The 18750-nt window shown below is 44.5% G+C and overlaps 1 protein-coding gene across 4 annotated transcripts in view; it reads right to left on the bottom strand.

The window, feature by feature from the left end:
- LOC115074405 (NXPE family member 2-like) overlaps positions 1-8551 on the bottom strand; it is a 70328-nt gene extending 61777 nt beyond the window's left edge. For all 4 annotated transcript variants that reach the window (XM_029573814.1, XM_029573816.1, XM_029573815.1 and 1 more), the window contains exon 1: positions 8338-8551. The gene's annotated coding sequence lies outside the window, so the exon portion shown is untranslated. The remainder of the gene's footprint in view (positions 1-8337) is intronic.
- Between the last annotated feature and the right edge of the window lie 10199 nt (positions 8552-18750).

Genomic DNA, 18750 nt, shown 5'->3' with positions numbered 1-18750 from the left:
ATTCTCTCTGCTGCACTGGCTACCTGTCCGCTTTCGGATCCATTATGATATACTATGTATTAACCATAAAATCCTTTCAAATGGCACCTCTTCATGGCTGGGCACTACCCTGCATGTATACACTCCTCAAAGATCTTTAAGATCAGTGAACAAAGGCCTTCGTGTCGTATCCTTTATGCAACAAGCCCACCTTGATGAGGTACGGAAGTATGCAATATCAGTGGCTGGTCCACTATTGTGGCTTAGACTCATATCTGATGCAAGAGTATGCAAAAATAACTTAAAAGCTTGGCTCTACAAGCAAGCATTCTCCAACTGATAAGTATCTTTCAGCTCCTTTTCAATCTGTCATTTTTTGTTTAAGAAATGAAAATTATTGATTTTTTTGTTTGCCAGTTTTCTTTTTACCATATTTTGGCCATGCCTTTTTCTGTGATTTTTATATCTGTTTTTTTATGTTTGTTTTTACTGTAATTTGCCATGATCATTGGAGTGGTGGGTGATAAATATCTTTTAAATAAATTAATTAATTAATAAGATGGATGGAGAGTTTAAACTATGAAGAGAGACCAGCTTAGTTGAGGCAGTTCTGGTTGAATGTAGAGTAAATGACTGACGTGGGTTCTCGTGTCACTATACAAATAAGTCAGTGGGCATTTAATGAAGAGTTGATAATGGATCTTATCCCATCTAGATCAATGGGTTATCCATGGGGTTAGAAGGAAGAATCATAACATGGTAAATTCTGTTTGATAAAGACCAAATTCGACCATCATGCCTGCCTAGTTGAAACATTCTCATTTTGGGTAGATGAATATATTAATTCTCTTATGGAACCTAACACTAGCTCCCCCCCCCCCCCCCCCCCAATATACTTGACCTTTCAGCCTTTTTCCCACACAGGAAAGTTGATGTCACGAATCTAGCTAGTACTGGTTTTTCAACAAAACGGTAAAAGACTGATGAAATTTCAGACTTGGAAGTTTAAATCTGCCCCAAAGTACTAAAACTGAAGGAAAAAAAGTAAGGAAACTGTCTGAAATTATTTAATATCTTTAAGATTGGATAAAGAGACCTCAAAAAGCTCTTTAAGGGCAAACAATTACAAAACTGCTTGTACCACAGCTGCTTGCTCCTGGCCTATTTATTTATTTGAAGAACTTAGATTCTGCACATTTCCAAGTGGTCAAGGCAGATTACAAATAAAAGTGCTCATAACACATAAAAACATCATAGCATCATATAAAATAGGCAAGAAAATTTTAAAACATAGTTAAACACATCTATAAAATTTGGGTCTGAGGGGCGGTACCTTACTGCTCATGGGGGACTGATTCAGGTCTGGTGTCGTCTGAGGTAGATTTGAGTAGATCACAGGGGAATATGGGCTAGAGAATTGGTTGTGCTGAGTAATGGGCTTAGTAGTGTCGATTCGCACAGTACATGTAGCGATCTTAATTAGCAGGGGAGGGAGGGAATGGGATTACTAGGGAATAAGGGGGGGTGGAGGGGGGGAAAAAGAAAATTGCGGTACTCAGGTATTCACTTGATAGTTTATTGTTCAGTGTTTAATTGTTTTATCATCAATTACTGATACTGTATTGTTTATTATACAATGTGCCAATAAAAATTTAAATTAAAAAAAAAAAAAAAAAAAAAAAATTAAAACAGTAAAATACATCTATAAACAAAGCATGATCCATGTGCCACGAAAGACTGCCATCTGCATTAGAATGAGTAGAGTAGGGGTGCGTGGTGATAACGTACATCTCTTGCTCCCTTGGGGCCTGCAGGCTTTTCTTATATCCGCAAACTTTTAAGCAGCAAAAACCTGAAAAAAGCGGCGGCATCGCGAGCGGAACACTTGGCGGCACAATGGCAGGTTGCCCGAAACGAATCGGTGTGGAAAAGCCTGGCTGTGGTGAGGACAAGATGGCGCTTGAGGCCTCTGGGGCAGAGGGCCTCTCGGATGCAGCAATTTGCGATCTTACACGTGCTGTGTCTGCAGCCCTGGCTCATCAATTGCAGCAAATTCAATCTTCTGTTGACGAGCTCTGGGAGCAAGTGGAGTCCTATAATACCTCCCTGCATGGGCTGCGCAACCCGCTCTCAGACCACGGGGACTGCATGGCCGTGCTAGAATCTGATGCCGCGACAGACCACGATCAAGGCCGGGCGCTTGAGGAGAAAAACTCGACGACCTGGAAAAACCGCAGCAGGCGTAACAATCTGCGCATTGTTGGGGGTGCCTGAGTCGGTCCACCACTGTCCTTTTGTGAAAAATGACTTCCGGAACAGCTACTCGGGAGCACAGGAGAAGGCCGATTCTGGTGGAAAGTGCACATCAGCTGGGCCCCGGAGGCCAGGATCTACAGAGGCTGCGGGAAGTTATTGTTAAATACCTGAACTATACTGATTAAAAACAAAAATTTTGCAAGCGTTTCACAATAAGCGGGATGTCATCTGTAAGCTAAGATGCTGGTCTTCCCAGATTTTTCGAGTAAGGTACAAGCAACCCGGAAGGCGTTTTCTCCCTATTGCACCCAGCTATTTCAGCGCGGCATAAAGTTCATGCTACAGTCGATCCTCTGGTTCTATAAGTAGCTTGCTGACCATGAGTGTTTCCACCCACCTCACTTCAAATTATGTGCCCACTACAGCTCTTTCTGCAGGCCCCGGTAGTCCTTGAATGACAGCGGTCCTCTTCCTGTGGACGAGGAGAGAAGGAACACCTATTCGCAGGCTTTCAGGAGTATCTGCTTTTGTTTCCAGGTTGAGAATATTTGTTGTGTGTTAGGAATTGAGAGATGAAGTTAGCATGGGGCACATTTAAAACTAATCGGAGAAAGTTCTTTTTTACTCAACGCACAATTAAACTCTGGAATTTGTTGCCAGAGAATGTGGTTCGTGCAGTTAGTATAGCTGTGTTTAAAAAAGGATTGGATAAGTTCTTGGAGGAGAAGTCCATTACCTGCTATTAAGTTCACTTAGAGAATAGCCACTGCCATTAGCAATGGTTACATGGAATAGACCTAGTTTTTGGGTACTTGCCAGGTTCTTATGGCCTGGATTGGCCACTGTTGGAAACAGGATGCTGGGCTTGATGGACCCTTGGTCTGACCCAGTATGGCATTTTCTTATGTTCTTATGTTCTTATGTGTGGGAGTGGTATTTCTTTCTTTTTTTTTTTTTGGGGGGGGGGGGTGTGGGGGTGTGTGTATGGATGGATGCTTGGGTTTGTGTGTTAGAAGGTTGTACTTGTGTGTGTTGATGTGGGAAACCAGAGGTTCCTGGTGTATTTGGAATTGCTTTTGAAGAGGGGAAGACTCAGGCTGGGGGGGGGGGGGGATGTCTCCCTATCGGTATTGCCATTGATGCTGCAGGGTTATATTGTATCATATGGTTACATGTCTAATGAAATAATATTGTCACTTGTTGTCAATGGTCTGCATTCATCTGTCAAACACACAGAACTTCTTACTGAATTGCACAGGCATGGGGTGCATATTGGTTTCCTCCAGGAAACTCATCTGGACGAGGGTGAACATTCTAAGCTGCAGCGGAGCTGGGTGGGCAAGTGTTTTTTCTCTTCTTTTACCTTTTGCCAGTGGGGCGTGGCCATTTTAATGAATAAAAATTTGCTTTTACGAAGGAGAGAGTGATTTTTGGTTGTTATAATTTGAGTTGAACCGTGAACCCTTGGTCGCAACAAGAGATGGCTCCTCCCACAGGGCGGAGCCCTGTGGGGACTTGCTGCGATAGGCTGGCTCTTAGTAGCAACAGACACTGAGTAAAGAGAGCCTTTATTGTACAGCAAGCGATGAATATGACCCGAGGAGCGGGCAGAGAACCTCAGCACAGTGGAGGAGGGTCCCAGATGCTGTCTTCTGTCTGTGCTCTGTAGCGTAGGAACACAGAGATGGATTCTCACCAGGTTGATGGATGGAGATGGACTCGGGAGTGGTCCGCAGAGCGGGGTTGCCGCGAATCCACTCGCAGATGGTAGGCCAGAGAGAGGTAGATCCGGTAGTGGTCCACAGAGTGGGGTACGCTGTGAATCCACACTGTAGATGTTGAGAGAGAAACAGAGACAGGCTGAAGAGTAGAGGTACTCACTCTGAAACTGAAGACGATGGTAGCGAGGAACCTCTGTGGAACGGAGGTTCGGGACAAGAAAGGCCCCCGAGGACCGGGTACCTTTAAGCATCCAAGCTGGAAGCAAGCTGACCCTGAAGGGTAGGTTCGGAGCGTGGCAAGGCCCCCGAGGAGCGGGTACCTGAGTCGTCTGAAGTAGGAACACAGAGCGGCATGAGTCTGTAACAAGGCGAAATCAGCAGGAAGGGGGAATCCTTGTTAACTCGTAGAAGGATTTGTGACTGGATTTTAAATACACATAGGTAGTGATGTCATGCGGTGGGGATGCCCCCAAGGTTCCCGCCATGATGCACGTAAAAGGCCAGCCAGCGCGCGCCCTAGGTAATCCCAGAAGTAAAATGGCGAATGCAATCGTCCATGCCTGTCCAGGGATGCCGGAGGGGTTGGCGTGTAGAGATGGAGGCAGCCATCTTACCTAGTAATGCAGGATTAGGCAGAAGAGAGCTGAGCAACAGAAGGCCCAGCCGTCTGCGACCGATGGGCACAACATTGATCCTAATGGACGTTATGTCCTAGTGGCGGGGGATCTTCAGGGCCAAAGAGTAGTCTTCCTAAATTTGTATGCCCCCAATTCTCACAGCTTTTTTATCCATGTTGATAGCCAAGGTCTTAGCATGGGGGCTGATTTTAATATGGTTGATAACCCCTTAGTGGATTGTAAGTCATCTAAAACCGCCAAGAAGAATCAAGCTGACCTTGGGGTGGGCTTTGTGTTCAAGAGTTGCAATTATTGGACTCCTGGCGTCTGTTGCACTTGGCTGATCAAGAATACACTTTTTCTTCCATGTGCACAATGTCTACTCATGTCTGTTGCGTCCGTCAGATTCAGATGGCTTTGTCCCACATGCTTCACCTCAATATTCGCTTTTCTACCAGCCTCGGGAGAATGGCGACCACCTTGTCTGCTTGCCACGCTCCCCGGCGTCCCCGGAACGGCTGTGGCAAGGCATACCGCCATGATTCACCTGAGGGCTTCCTAGGGTGCGCACGCGCGCTACCCACGTCTTTATTCCAGCGTTGGCGCGTATCTCGGGGGTGTCCCCCTCGAGTGACATCACATCATCCGGGTATTTAGGTTGCCCATTTGCTGACTGACTTTGAGTTAGCAAGGATTGGATTTGTCCGGTCAAAGCTGCTCTGCTGCTTCTTGCTGCTGCTGGAAGCTCTCTCCACCCTCTGGGGTTCTACTAACTTGGGTACCTGCTCCTCGGGGGCCCTATGCTTCTTTTCAGGTGCCTATCCAGTATCCAGGTACTCGCTGCTCGAGGGCCTGAGTTGTCTACCTTGGTGCCTGCTACCATTATTTCTATCTGCTGGGAACTCTATCAATACAGCTACAAGAGTGTGAGTAATCTAACATCTACCAGTCTGTCTCACCTTCAGCTCCTCATTGGAAACCTGCATCGGAGCTCCCTACAGCACCATTGTGGGATGGGTCTCCTCAGCCGAGGACCCAAGACTGCTGCTGCAGGAATCTGCTCACTACTGCCACTTCTGGTGAACTCTACAAGCTGTACAATAAAAACTATCTCTGTGTTTGTGCATCTGAGTCTAGCCCGGTACTGCAGTTCCTCATGGGGCTCCTCCCCATGGGAGTGGTCATCACTGCAGCACCTAAGAATCCACCAAACACCTCAAAACCCTAACAGTGTCTTGATTATATTCTTATCCCTGAGGCCTTTTTTTACCAAACTGGTGGCGAGTGATCTTTTGGATGTCCCTTTTACTGATCATGCCATGGATGTCATGACTCTTGCCTTGATGCCGGATATCTCAGATCAGTTTCATTGGTCTTTGCCCCTGTACTACTTGTACCATGATAAACATAGCTGTTTTTTTTCAAAGAGAGCTGCAGGAGTAAGCAGAATTTAACCTGAAGCCTGATTATAGACCCTATCACAGTATGGCAGGCAGCCAAAGCAGGGCATGACCAAAAGGGCTGGAAATGGAAACATTTTAGATCTCTCTAAGAAAATAATGCTCCTGTGCTGAGAGCACACGCGAGATCTCAGGCAGATGTCTAAGGCACAATTGGCTGTTGCTTGAGCAGATGTTATTACCCTAGATGGAAATCAGCATTCAGGCAGTATGTCTGGGTGTACAGTAAGACAAGCATGACTTACTGACTGGTAGCCTGACCAGTTGTATGAGGCAAGTAAAACGCAGCAGAAAATAGACTTGTTTTTAAAGTGATTTTAAAATCTTTTTTGATTAGTTGGGGACCTTATGTATAGTGTGAGCGAGGTCCAGAACAAGGGATCTGCAAGACCGAAGGCTTTTCGTGAGTGGAGGATAATCTGGCTGTTGTGGCTCCAGTCCGGGTGGAGCATGGGGGAACGGCACCTTCGGAATGGGGCAGGGTGGGGCTGGAGCAAGGCTTGGGCAGTCTGGTACAGCTGAAGGAGGAAGGCTCGGACTGGAATGGAGTGCAGGTAGGGACGGAACCAAAGCTTGGTTTGGTATGGAGTGCAGACAAGGCTGGAATAGGTGTGGACAGGAGTTTGGGGGTGCTTTATTTCAAACCTAAAGTATGCCTCCACCACTATGCAAAGGTGTTAAAGCAGAGAAGAAATATATTTAAAATGAAAAGCTTTAAGGTGAATTTTAAGAGATGCATGCACCCAAATTAGCACTGCTGTGTGACTAAATCAGAGCGTGCTTACAAAATGGGTGTGCTAAGGGCGGGGCAGGGGCCCTACATTTCCGTATATAAGTAATGATTTTATAACCTGCACACATGACGCGCGTCCAGCTGTTACCTGTGCCCATTTACTTCTGCTGTTCACCAGGTGGAAGTCAGAATAAAACTCCTTGTAGCCAAATACCGACAGAGTGAGGGGTCTGGGTAAACTGGGGGGTCTAGATGGCCTAGAGAGAGACTGGTGGGCTAAAAGATAAAATTGGTAATTTCCTTCAAGTGTACAGGCTATAAAATATGCTGAATTGTGCATGTAAAAGCTGACAAGGTGCTACGGAAAATACACAAACAAAATGTACTCATGTAAATGCCCAAAATTATGTGCACTCTCGCCCACAGGCGCATATGTGGCCATTCTTGTTTTAAAGGTTACCCTCCAAGCTCTTTGGGTAGTAGCTGTGAGTGTGTAACGTTATGAATAATCAAACTGTTGAAACAAATGGGTATTTAAAATGATTTCATGCATCGGATAATTCTGCACAGGAACAGTGCATATTATTAACCAGCTTTCTGGTTCAGTCTAAATATTCAGAATACATACAGTAATGGTTCCAATTCTGCAGAATTTGGGAGTTGTGCATAGGGTGAAATAATATGAGGATATTCAGCAAGCTGCACTTTTCTCTTTTCTTTCCATAAATATATCTGGCTGTGTCCTGTAGAGATTTACTTCTCTGCATTTCCTACACATTCAGATTTCACAGATTATCATAGTAACATAGTAAATTGCTGTAGATAAAGACCAAAATGATCCATCCAGTTTTCCCAGCAAGGTGTTTAGGGCTGTAACTGCCTCTATTTTATCGGACATGTGCATTAATGCATAAATCAGATATTATGGGCCTGATCTACTAAGCATTTTTCCCATAGACCCAGAAAGAATAAAAGCTTTAGACGGTAACTTTTAAACAGGCACATGGGCGCACATGTGCGTGTGTTTGCCGGCTCGCATTGTCCCATTTTATAACATATGCGCATGTATGTACGCATGTTATAAAGTAGCCTGGATGCGCGGACATGTGCGCACAATTTTAAATGGACGCGCGCATGTGAGCACAAATGGCGCTTCTGCTTCTAGCATTTCACAAAAAAGTATAGTGTGAAAAATTTTTCAGTTTTCTATGTGCTAAAATCTCTTGTGCGCAAGCCCAGCTTGTAAAGACAAGACAGAAAATATATTACAGCTAGAACAGATTTACAATTCTATAATCCTTCCAGGATCATTATAAAATAAAAACATTTCTGTTGTTGTGGTATAAAAATACCACATTTATACTGGAGGACAAGAAAAAAAATATATTTTCTTACAAATTACTTTTAGTTAACTTTGTTCTTGTCCTTTTACTTTTTCTCCTTTGAGTTTAGCCTATCCAGTCTTTCCCTATTTAAAAGAATAATCTGGTTTTGTTATTGCATCCTAACTGCTAGACATTTTCTCCTCTTCTACGTCTTGTAATTTTGAACTGTTTTCGGTATAATTTTACCTGTTCTCTCCTCCGGTGTTTCTTGCAGCAGCCTGTTGTAAATGTTAAAATGCTCTGAGCCAAAATAATAAACCCTGTAAAAGGAAATGCTTTTGCTATACAGTCTGTATCATGTGATTATAGGAGCTGTGCTTTCAAATGCAGCTTCAAATTTCCGGACCTTGTACTTTGCCAGTGATACCTTGTTAGATCTTCTAATAGGTATGTAAAAAAGATAGAAAAATGACTGTGGTTTGGTGGAGGCGTAAGGCATGCACAGTAGGTGGTGTTCATGGCAGGTATGTTTGCAGGACCCAATGCACAGAATTTGACTTGGATGCACTTCACTGCGTATGGCTGTTCCTAAGTTCTTTATTTATGGATGTTGAAAGGAAATGAACTGATGTAACTGGCCATCTACAATGCAGCAGGGAGATGGTAGAGCATTAGTAAGACTGTGGCATGATTAGTGTAGACTTCTCCCCTATTTGGGAGGGGCCACAAAAATAACTCCACCTCTCAGCTGTGTGTTTAGGGACAGACACATGCAATGCGCCCACACAACTAAAGGGTCTCCCAGGGATAGGGAGGAGAGGCTGGAGCAGAGAATAGAGCAATAAGTGATAACATAAAACCCACCTTATGTAGCTACTGTTGTGCGTCCCGGCTGCGCTAAGGCCGTAGCCGGGCCTGCTCACCTCTCTATCTCCTCCGGGGGCCCCGGCCCCTCTTCTCCGGCTGCCGCAGCAAGTCACCTGCGCCCCAGATGCCCAGCTCCAGCGTCTCCGGTCCTGTCCTGCTTTCAGGCCTCATGGCGGGGCTCTTCGGCCTCGCCCCTAGGTGCACCCACGCAAGCGCACCAACCCGACCTTTAAAGGCACCATGGCGGGAAACTGCTCCACGGCACCCACCGAGGACATCACCTGAGCCCTGCATAAAAGGCAGGGCTCAACCCTCCAGTCTTCGCCTTGGCAAACGGGTTGTGAGCTAGTTGCTGTCCTCGTTCCTGCGTTCCTTGCTTGTTCCAGTGTTCCCGTGTTCCTCTGCTTGTTCCAGTGTTTCCGAGTTCCTCTGCTTGTTCCAGTGTTCCTTCGTCCAACCCAGGTTGTACCTCCTCGGACTGATACCCGGTACTGACCTCAGCTTGCTTCTGACCACGCTCGGACTGATACCCTGAACTGACCTCTGCTCGCCTTTGACTACGCTCGGACTGATATCTGGAACTGACCCTTGCTTTGGCTGACCACCCTCGGATGGATACTCTGGCTTTGACCCTTGCACTCCACTCGGACACTCTCCTTGCTCCTCCTGTGACCGCCAGTTCCACCTGCCTCAACGCTGTCACCTAGTGGTCTAGCTTCTTTGAGCTAGACCACTAGGTGCTGCCTACCTTGGACTTTCAGTTCCTGTCTCATACCCGTGGTCTCCGGTACTCTCTGTTCTGGTCTAGCTTGCATGTTCATCGACAGCCACGCACCTCTACTCTTGGTGGGCACACCTCTCAGCTACCTCGCCGGGATACCCCTCGAGGCCCATCTAAGCCCAGGCAGCCCAGGCATCCAGGGGCTCAACCAGCGGAGACCCCGGGCTGTTATTGGTGAAGTTCCAGCTTGCCTCAGTCTCCTTGTGTGCTCCGCCTCCTGGTGGCAGGCGCCCTCTGGGATCCCTCAGAGGGCCGAACCAATCCTGCACCAGGCCAAGGGTCCACCTCCAGCACAACAGTGAGGAAAATCAGGTTGCAAGATATAAAAGAAAAATCACTAGCCCTATTCTATATCTCAGTCCAGTTCATTTGCAAAATACTTTAAACTCCCACCTAAATTCTAAATACAAAAGATTAGACAAAAACACAAAAAGATGCCTACCATAACACTATAAACATAGATACAAAGATTAAACCACAAAATTTAAAAATAATACTAAAATAAAGAGCGCAGTAATAAGAAAACAAACCTAAAATCACAGTAAGGCATAATAGGGCCTAAAATTAAAAGCATGCTTAAATAGCCATGACTCGTATTAGTAGTTATTTTATTTACATATGACTGAGGACTAGAAATCCCAGAAGAGAGGGCCAGGTCCACGTAGAATCACATAACTCAATGAAACATGCACTTTTTCCTTAGCATTAAGGTGTTGTGCCACGTAACTTACTGGGGCAGAGCAACCTAAAAGGAGGTCAGGAGAGAACAATTGGGAAACTGAGTCCTGTGACAGAGGAGATTTATGATCCAGTTTAAACTGCCTGAGTGAAGTTAGGAATCCTTACAATGTCACATAATTTGGCCAAAAGCTGATATTTTTCCATCAAATTCAAGTTTATCCAAACTCCATATTATCTGGGAACTAATTGTTGTGATTCAGGGCAGGGTAAAAACCTCTGCAAAATATAAGTTAATTACATTCCTCATGTAAAATAAAAATCCTTGGTGAACCCTAGTAAACATTTGGAACAAGGAAAAGAGGAAAGGAGCACAAATCTTTTTACAGCAGAACATAAATAGAAGTGAAACTGCTTTTTAAGCCCCCTGTCAATATATAAACCTGGATACTAAGCTCGTATACTGGAGATACAATATCAAAGTGCTGACTAACGCACACATATTCAGCTGTAGAAATTGCAAGTTTGTGATAGAATTGGTTGGATGACTCAGTTATCATCTGATGTTTCATATGTAGAAATAATTACAACTGAATGCTGCTAGTGAACAGGCACCATGTTGTGCTGAATTACTCAGCAAGCTATACACAAGGTTTAAAGTAAGAGAGACAGAAAGTAGAAAACAGTGAAATATAACAATCAGCCACAAGGTGGCATCAGTCTGTAAATTAACATCCATAACATCTGGCATGGTACTCCTATGGATTCAGGGTCATGATCATTTGGAAAAATCTGGTTCTTAGCAGATTTCCCATTCACTGTGCTCCCTCGCCACTTTGTCCCTGTATCTGACCTAAGTTTTGATTGCAATGCATGCTACTGCACTTTTAAAATGCATGCCACTGATAGCAGCTTTCTGTTTCTCTACAAGGCAACCTGGACATTGTTAGGCACTGCAGGTTCAGTAGTAGTTCTGTTTACCTTCTGCAATAAAACAGCTGTTCATTTATATTCCTGCAGGTCAGTGTGGTTTGGTTTCTGTTCTAGTAAATCTGTAAGCTACTAGTTTGTTAGATAATAAACACAACATGGTATCAGAACTGTGACCTATTTGGGGGGGGGGGGGGTATACGGGTATGGCTATGATGCTGGGCTGAGTGGAAGCTCTTCAACCCTGCTCCTTTGGGATCACCTGCCTTTTTAGCGCCTACCGTGGTTTTTTCAATCTTTTCAATTGCCCTTGTATGTTTTTTAGCTGCCAAGCCTCTTACCTTTCGTGTTTACTACTTTCCTGGACCTTTTATGGAGTGGGATGGCTAATAGATCGCGGAGATTAGGGCCAGATTGTGTGGTAAGCCCTAAAAATAAAATTTCGCCTGACATCGAGCCTCATGTGGAAGGCCTATCTGAGGCTGTGCTGAAGGACCTCACCCGTGCTGTGTCGGTAGTGATCACGGATCAGCTCCAGAAGCTTCAAGCTTCGGTTGAGGATCTGCCCAACAAAGCGGACAACTACAATGCGTCCTTAGCTGAAATCGACCACAGGGTGAGTGACCACGATGATCGCATTTTAACTCTCAATTCTACCTTTACCAACCTCGCGCAAAAAACCCAAATAACTGGAAGAAAAACTTGATGACTTAGAAAATCGCAGTTGTTGTAATAATCTTTGCATTATTGATGTCTCAGAAACTATCCAGGGAGAGGAGCTGCTTATCTTCTGTGAACGCTGGCTACCTGAGGCATTTAACCTTTCAACGACGGATAGAACAATCATTGCAGAGCAAGCTCAGTGGCTGTATGGTTCCTGTATGGTTCCTAAGAATAATTTGGTGATGATTATTCTTTTAAAACCGGATAGGGATCCTGCTGCTCCTGGGACTTATAGACCCATTTCTCTTTTGATCCAGGATGTTAAAATTCTCTCTGCTGTGCTAGCTTTCCGGGTTAATAAATGTATTCAGGCCATAGTGTCCGTGGACCAGATGGGTTTTATATCCCACAGGCATTCCTTGGCAAACATACTCAAAACCATACTTACCTTATCATTGAGTACCCACGATGGGGGGAGCATATTTTGGTAGGGTTGGATGCTGAGAAAGCATTTGATAGAGTGGAATGGTCCTATATTTGGTGGGTGTTGGAACAGTTCAATTTTGGGTAACAGTTTATTTGCTGGGTGCAAACCTTATTTGTTTCTCCCAGAGCTCAAATTTTGGTTAATGGGGTGTTGTCCTCCCCCTTTATTTGGAGAGAGGAATGTGCCAAGGATATCTCTTGTCCCCTTTTTATATGTCTTGGTGATTGAACTTCTTGCTATTCTGCTTCATGGTATGCCTTCCTTTCAGGGCTTACCTGCAGGTATGAAATCACTTAAGTTGGGCCTGTTTGCCAATGACATGCTCTTATTTCTTGCTAACCCATGGGATTGCTTGGTTGTTTGACGATGCTAATGCACTGCCTGGGGGGAGGTCAAAGGTTCATTGTACTTTTCTTAACTTTGGCTAAAAAAGTAATTTTATCCAGTTGGAACAATGATGATGTTCCGGTCTTCCGGGACTGACACCAAGCAATGATTCATACTGCCACATTAGAACATATGAGGAAGAAAGAGTTGGGCAATAACTGCAGGGTATTATACCTGCAAAGCTATTTTGTGCTCTGGGGCAAGGTTTCTAGATGGAAGATCAGTCAGTTGATTCGTCCTTTACTTGACATTGTCCTTCCATTTGAGGCCTGGTGCTCTTGGTTTCAATTACCGAGGTGCGAATAGTGTGGATGGATTGGGGAATGTTTGACACTGGGATAGGGGGGTGGGTGAAAATTGAAAAATGACAAAGAGACATGTAGTGCTAGGCATCAGCTTGTACTGCCTGCCAATACCTTTGGTTTCTATTCCATTTTGTTTTGTTTTGTTACATAACGTATTTGTTCTTATCATGTTGACTCAATAAAAATTATGTTTAAAAAAAAAAAAAGAAATGTGATCTATTGGTAGCAAGTCTAACTGCCAGTGGCTGGACAGCCTAGGTCTCTGGGAAATAGACTGGAGGAACTGCAAACAGTTTTCTCAAGCTGGTGAAAAGGAAACTCTAAAGTGTTCTGATAGGAGATATAACAGTTTAAGCCAGCTCCAGAACTAAAGCTAATTGGGAGCATGGGAGAAAACTGACACAAATGGGAACAGAAATTGCAGCTCAGTGTATGACCAAAGCAAATGCAGAGCTAGAAAACAAGAAAATAGCCATTTTCCGTCGATAAGCAGGGCTGAATTAGACATAAACTGTGGGTGACATCATCCACTGGCACTGAACAGATTTGTCTCACCAAGCTAGTAGAGCTTTGAGCTCTACTGAGCATGTACAGGAGTTCCTGCGTGGGCATTGCCTCGAGAGCCTCTTTAGTCTATTTTTTGTCTGAGACCAACCCGCACATGTACTCAGTCTCTTCAGATAATTCTTAAATTTTTTGTTTCTTTTTAATTGTTTTCTTCAGATTTTTTATGTTCAGTTCCCTAGCTGCACTACAGCACCTTCAGCAGCACTTTTGATGCTACAAAAAAAAAAAAAAAAGAAAGAAACTTTTCGTGGTAAAGTGTGGTTTTTTTCCTTACCAAGATTATCTTTGCTTCGCTCCGGGAGTTTTGCCTATAGACAGATGCCCCGTGCTCACAACTCCAGGGCATAAAAGAACTGCCTGTCTCTCAGCAGTGGCAGTAGATTCTTCTCCCACAGTGTAGCCTTGTTTGCCTTTATCAGTGCTATGGAGTCGAGTGATATGGTTCAAACTGGAGCCTGCATATTGATGTGCAGTATAAGTGAGACAGAAACATGTGGAAATATGCACTAAGTGTATGCCAAGTGCCCATTAGCATGCAGTAAGCATGTGGAAGTATGCAACAGTTTTGCGCTTCTTTCAAACTCCATTCTGGTGACAGACGGAATACAAATCTTCTTAGAGCAAGGTGCCAGGTAACCAAGCACCTCCAAGGCTTCCAAACTATGTTGTCTGGTTACCAGTTGCATTTCTACCAGTTACCATCCCCTCCACGCTGCTTGAATCAAGATACACATATGTCTCACTTGACGCAGCTGTGCCAAGAAGTGCAATTGCTTCTTTGCTAACAAACAAGAGAACCAGTATCTGTGAACCAGCATAGATGGGAGTTCTAATACCCAAGGGATCAGGAGGATGGAGACCCATTCTAGTTCTCAGGCTCTTGAGCAAATATCTACTTTGCCAGGAATTCATAATGAATTCCCTTAGCATGATTCTCCTTTACATCCAAAGGAAGAACAGATATATACTCTCAATCTGAGGGATGCATATATTCATATGTAATTCATCTTTCCTGTTGGAACTGCCTTTGTTTCAAGGTGGATTCTTTCACTACCAGACAAGGTGCTCCCATTAGTCTTCCTGGTAACTCCATCAGTCTTCACCAAATACCTTACACTATTTACAGTACACCTGCACCATCATAGGATTGAAGTTTTCCCATACTTGGATGACTAGCTAGTCACAGCAAACTCTCAAGTAAAGGCATTGGCAGTTTTCTCTATACAACACTCTGTCTTCTACAATGTTTGTTTTTTCTGGTCAGTCTCAAAATATCAAATAACACCTGCTCAGGGAATGAAATCCATTGGCAAATGGATGGTCTTGCTGCAGGAGAGGGCATTTCTGATGATAGATCAAGCATACACCATGATTTTGTCCAGACACAATTTACTGACCTCTTAGCACACCCTATAGTCCATGTCTTCTGTTCAGTAATCTTATGTCTTGGATAGTAAACTCTCACTAGTTGACATCTCTCTTTCCACTGAGCAAACAAAGCTACTTTGACTCTAACTAGGAAGCTATTCACCAGAAGGAGCTATCCCTTAAAAATGGATCAAATATTTCAAATGATGCAAACATAAAACCTTGGACCCATTTTCTTGTGAACCTGGGTGCTCACTCCCATACTTATCCCTTTTTTTGTTTCTGATTTGGGCCTTCGCCACATAGTTAGTGAATTACTGCTCAGTAGGGATGTGAATCGTTTTTTGACGATTTAAAATATCGTCCGATATATTTTAAATCGTCAAAAATCGTTAGGGCCACAATACAATACCAATTCCTCCGATTTATCGTCAAAAAATCGTAAATCGGGGGAAGGGGGAGGGCAGGAAAACCGGCACACTAAAACCCCCTAAAACCCACCCCGACCCTTTAAATTAAATCCCCCACCCTCCCGAACCCCCCCCCCCAAATGCCTTAAATTACCTGGGGGTCCAGCGGCACACTAAAACACCCTAAAACCCACCCCCGGCACACTAAAACCCACCCCGACCCTTTAAATTAAATCCCCCACCCCAAATGCCTTAAATTACCTGGGGGTCCGTAGCGGCGGTCTGTAGCTTAAATTACCCCCGGGTCCATAGCTAAATCGGGGGAAGGGGGAGAGCAGGAAATCCGGCACACTAAATCGTGGTGTCTTCAGCCGGCGCCATTTTGCAAAATGGCCGCCGCAAAATGGCGGCGGCCATAGACCAATACAATTCGACGCAGGAGGTCGTTCCGGACCCCGCTGGACTTTTGGCAACCCCCGCTGAACCCCCGCTGAACGACCTCCTGCAGTCAATCTCCTGCCGGCGCCATTTTCCGTATGGAAACGATTCGCGGCAGGAGATCGCTCGAGGGCCCCCGCTGAACCCCCCCAACTTTTGGCCAACTTGGGGGGGGCCTCCTGACCCCCACAAGACTTGCCAAAAGTCCAGCGGGGGTCCGGAACGACCTCCTGCGTCGAATCGTATTGGTCTATGGCCGCCGCCATTTTGCGGCGGCCATTTTGCAAAATGGCGCCGGCTGAAGACACCACGATTTAGTGTGCCGGATTTCCTGCTCTCCCCCTTCCCCTGATTTAGCTACGGACCCGGGGGTAATTTAAGCTACGGACCGCCGCTACGGACCCCCAGGTAATTTAAGGCATTTGGGGTGGGGGATTTAATTTAAAGGGTCGGGGTGGGTTTTAGGGGGTTTTAGTGTGCCGGGGGTGGGTTTTAGGGTGTTTTAGTGTGCCGCTGGACCCCCAGGTAATTTAAGGCATTTGGGGAGGGTGGGGGATTTAATTTAAAGGGTCGGGGGTGGGTTTTAGGGGGTTTTAGTGTGCCGGTTCACGATTTTAACGATTTTAACGATACTCTAAACACCCAAACGGCGACGATACGATTCCCTCCCCCTCTCAGCCGAAATCGATCGATAAGACGATCGAGGACACGATTCACATCTCTACTGCTCAGTGCCTTAGCTGCATACCATGTTTCAAGTACACGCTAAATCCATCCCTACTCATCTGACTATATTGAAATTTATAAAGAGCTTATGCCACATTGCGCTCTCAATGCAGAAGCCTCTGCTTCTTTGGAACTTGAATATAGTCCTTTATCAACTCATGAAGCGCCTTTTCGGGCCACTACAGGACACCTATAAATGTCAGAAATGTTCAGGATTGTGTCTGCTATATGCTATACGGTAAAAGAGCCTTCACATAATACAAGAGGTGAACTCAACCACATCACCAGGCTTTGCAATTATTCATCACATATGGCCCAAACAAGCCTTGGCATTGTCTACCTAGATAGCAGAATGTATTCAGTGTTCCTACACCTTAGCAAGCCTACAGATCACAGACTTAGTCCGAGCTCATCAAGTCAGACTTTGGCTTCTGCTATTGCTTGTCTTAGTAAAATACTCTTCAAGGGCATTTGCAAAGCTGCAACTTCTCATTGATTCACATCCTTACATTCCATTACTGTCTGTACATCTCAAGGACTGACAGTATATTTGAAAAGCAGTTTTGTGTGACCTGTTCTTGCAGTAGTCTACTCTTCATGTAGGAGTCCACGTTGTTTACTCAGGAAACGCTCCCCTGCAACCCTCAGCTTGGGACTCCCCACAGATCATGTCTATTTCATCCTGCTATCTATGGAAAACACCGTTTACGGAAAGCAAACTTACTTTTATGCTACATAACATAAGCGATGTGAATTTAGAAATTTAAATCAGTATGCAGAATGTATATGCAAACTCTGGCAAGAAAACCCTAGCAAAGGCCTTGCAGGCATTTAAAACCTATTGTTAATCAAAAAAGAACTTGGTGTTTGAAAAGCACAAGTTCTGGACTCATGAGCTGGATGAGGCAGTATTGATAAATCTGTAACAGAATTAAGACGAAGGCTCGAGATTATGAATTTAGGGACAAAGAAGACTTAAAGATCAGAGATAAAATTGTGTTCAGTGTCATGGACAGATTAAAGGAGAGGCTTCTGGAAAATCACAGACTACAGTCAGCTAGGTTGTAGAAATATGCAGAGCCCAAGTACAAGATGTATCTGAAGAGTTGTTTGATACTCTTGTACATATTGTGTTAGGGAAGACAAAGTTTCAAGCACATGGGCCCAATGATTGTAGGTGCTGTGGGCATATTCATCAATCCAAGCAAGCTGCCATTATTTGGCAGATGTGTTTGCATAGCCATGGACCTCATATTCAAAATACACATGGCACAGACCAAAGCTCCAACAAGTAAAGAGTTGTTGATTCAAATGTACACTGAGTCGTTTGAGGAACTAGGCTGTTTTCCAGGGAGGCATCATATTCATGTGAACTCTGATTTATCACTCGTGATTCATAGGCGTAGAAAAAGACTTTGTTATTCTGAAAGAGACATTGGACTGCTTGAAGGTGTCTGGTATCATCAGCTAGATGAAAGGGCTCTCACAGCATAGATTAACAGCTTGGAAATAAAAGAAGAGAAGAATGGAACTCTAAGGGCGTGTTTATATACCAGAGACCCGAACAATTGGATGTCAGCATTTCGAGGAAACCTGGCAAATAAGTTGGGTGTGGGCAAATATATCTTGATAAGGTATCAGCAGAACTATACACATTCAGTAGTCCCGGATAAAGGTACTTTTTCAAAAGGTTATATTTAGACCTGGGCGTGCTTTGGAAACATTGACGGAATGCACATTAGCACTGATGACATGATCATTGTTGCAGCTTTATGCACGAAGTGCTGGATTAACCAATAAATACAGTAGACATGTTGCCTAGGAACCCCCCCCAACGTTAAGTGGCTCCCTACCCCCATAGGTTGACTGTTATATAGACTACTTAATAGTCAATATATGGACAAAGGCAGCTCTCAAAATCTTGAAGGATAGGAACCTCAGAGGCTCTTAATTTGTCATTTATTCATTTATTTACTTTATTTCTTTAAAAGAGCTTATATCTCACATCCTCCAAAGTTCAGGGCGGGTTACAAAGGAACACACATAATTAAA

The sequence above is a fragment of the Rhinatrema bivittatum genome, chromosome 12 (genome assembly GCF_901001135.1).
Source record: "Rhinatrema bivittatum chromosome 12, aRhiBiv1.1, whole genome shotgun sequence".
NCBI classification, from domain to species: domain Eukaryota; kingdom Metazoa; phylum Chordata; class Amphibia; order Gymnophiona; family Rhinatrematidae; genus Rhinatrema; species Rhinatrema bivittatum.
Note: the sequence above shows the minus strand (reverse complement) of the source record. Positions and strands in the feature narration are given on the sequence as shown.